Raw genomic sequence first — 2,779 nt, forward strand, 5'->3', positions numbered from 1 at the left:
CACTGCTGCCCCAGCCCAGGCTTGGCTGCCACCTTGCTGGCCTTTTCTGCGTCTTTGAGGCCCTCCACACACTGCCTCTGCCTGTCACGTGACGATTTACTCATCTTCTGCACTCCCCCCTGCTCGACATGCTTGGCTTGCCAAGGCCCCAGGGTCAGAACGACTGCAGAAGGCCAACACCTGGTGATATGCAAGGTGTGAGTCAGAGCCAAGGTGCTAAGCTGAAGGTCAGGAAGCAAAATCCAAGAACACGAGTTTTGAGTTGAGGTCCGGAACTTACCCAGAGTTCTTACCTAAGCCAGACACCAAAAGCTGCAGGCTGGACCGCAGACTGAGTTGGGGCTCACTGATGAATTTGGGGTGGCATGGTGGATCCTGCTTGTGTGTAGCTCTTTTTTCAGCCCTGCCTTCTCTCAAGCTTGATAAAGCAGAGGAAATTTTCTCTGCCTTGGTCTTAAAGGTGCCACTGCAAGGTTCCTGCTCTTCCCACCAGCACACCCAGCCCTCTGGGCCTGGGCCTAGCCCTGGCCACACTGCACCTGCCTCTGCATGTCAGTGCCCCTGGCACACTGGCCCTCCCTGGCTGATGATCCTGGGTCTTCCCAAAGCAGACTCTTGGATCACCAGCCTCACCAGCCTCCAGGAAGTAGCCAAAGATAACCGAAAGTGGAAGAACTCGAATGACAGTCATTCTCGTCTCCTCCCACTGACGTGCTGACCTCATAGACTATGGCCCCTTCTGATTCTTGGCTGTGGCCAGAAGTCTACAAAACAGTCGCCAAGTCTAGTCTGTGTGTGTGCAAAGGGCAAGTGAAGGGGGTTTCTTTAAGCAAGCATTCTTCTTTAGAGCCCTTCTGGGATCACAGAAAAATCGAATAGAAAGGAGGGAGGGAGGGAGCCCCTTTGTACACCATCTAGTCCCTTCCTCTATTATTTACATCTTGGCGTTCCCATGAGAAGCCCCGGTAGCATAGTGGGCTACTCACTGGACTGCTAACCTCAAGGGCAGTGGTTCGAACCCACCATCTGCTCCACGGGAGAAAGGTGAGGCCGGCCATTCTAGTAAAGACTTAAATTCTCAGAAAATCCAAAGGGACAGTTCTACCCTGTCCTACAGGGTTGTCAGGAGTTGGAATTGCCTTGACAGCAGTGAGTTCCCGTGGTACACTTGGTGCAGTTGACAAGCCAATCTGATCTAATATTATTCAATCGTGTCCACAGTTTACAGGAGGGCTCATTTGGTGGTGCACAGGTCTGTGGGTTTGGAAACATGCATGGGGTCACCTATCCACCCCTGCCGTTTCATTGCCCTCAGACTCTCCTGTGCTCCCCATTGAGCCTCCTTCCCTCCCAGGAAACCTAGATCACCTGCTGCTCTTCTCCCTGTCCTTGTAATTTTGTCTTTTTGACATTGTCAACTATTTAGAGCAGCGGTTCTCAACCTGTGGGTCGCGACCCTGTTGGGGGGTCACCGGATTCATAAGAGTGGCAAAATGATAGTTAAGAAGAAGCAATGAAAATAATTTATGGTTGGGGGGTCACCACCACATGAGGAACTGTATGAAAGGGCTGCAGCATTAGGAAGGTCGAGAACCACTGATATAGAGCAACACAGGCGTTTCCAACTGGCTTCTTTCACTTAGCAATGGGCACTCCAGCTTCCTCCTTGGCTTTTGATGGCTTGTTGGTGCGGTTCTTTTTATTGCTGATCAGTGTTGTAGGGGCGCAACGCCGTTGGCTCATCCATTCACCTATTGAAAGACATCTTGGTTGCTTCCAAGTTTGGGCAATTGGGAAGATAGCTGCTGGGAGACATCACAGCACCAGTGTTATGTGGACCTACATTGGTCAGCACGTGAGGAAATGACTAGGAATCCAATTGTGGGGTCATATGTCCCACCTCTGTTGGGCATTGGAAGACAATGCTACTGTGTTATCCAAAATGGTGGTGCCGCAATCCCCGCCAATAATGGTCGGGGTTCTTGTTGCTGCACATCCTCAGTGGGGTCTTCATTGCCAACGCTTTGGACTTGAGTCATCGTGACCGGCGGCTCCCTGTTGTTCTAATGTGGCATACTCAAAATGACGCTTGATGTTGAGCACTTTTTCCTCTGCTGATTTGCCATCTGGAGATCTTTTTGTTTCCGTGTCTGTTCAGAGTTTCTGTAGTTCAGTAGTTTGCTTCCTGGTTGTTGACTTTTAAGAGTTCTTTGTATATTTTGGACACAGGTTTTTTTTAATTGGATATGTGTTTTGCAAATATTTTCTCTCGGTCTGTGCTTTGTCTTGTCTATGTTGGTCTATGTTCATTCTCTTGTCTCTTATAGAGCAGACTAACACTTTTTGCTTTAACGAGGTCTTACTTATCCCTTTTTTCCTTGTGTGGGTTGCACGTTTGTTGTTAGATCTAAAAAGTCACCATCAGCATACTAGCCCATGTGATCCAAGGATTGTAAATAATATACTCCCAATCCAAATGAGGGATTTGGTATCAGTGCTTAAATTGCGGAAGGCAATGGATGATAAAGGAAGCCCAAAATTATGGGGAGGGTCCACACATCGATTAAGCCTCTGGTGCATCTCCTCTGACCATAGTTGAGGGATGTCAATAGCCTTATACCAGACAGAGAGCATTGTAAAGTCAATTATGGTATATATAGTTAGGTTAAAATATAATGTCTCATTTGATATCCTTTTTGATTCATTTGAAAGTTGTTTCCAGTTTTTAAAAAAAAGTGAAGGGGAAATATAGGTTAAAATTTAACACCTTATCATTTGA

General features: G+C 47.6%; 1 protein-coding gene across 1 annotated transcript in view; it reads left to right on the forward strand.

The window, feature by feature from the left end:
* FOXN3 (forkhead box N3) overlaps positions 1 to 2,779 on the forward strand; it is a 296,318-nt gene that overhangs the window by 1,067 nt on the left and 292,472 nt on the right. The gene's annotated exons all lie outside the window — the stretch shown is intronic.

Source organism: Echinops telfairi, unplaced genomic scaffold, assembly GCF_000313985.2.
Source record: "Echinops telfairi isolate 266 unplaced genomic scaffold, ASM31398v2 ScPeMD7_18;HRSCAF=68, whole genome shotgun sequence".
Taxonomy (NCBI): Eukaryota; Metazoa; Chordata; class Mammalia; order Afrosoricida; family Tenrecidae; genus Echinops; species Echinops telfairi.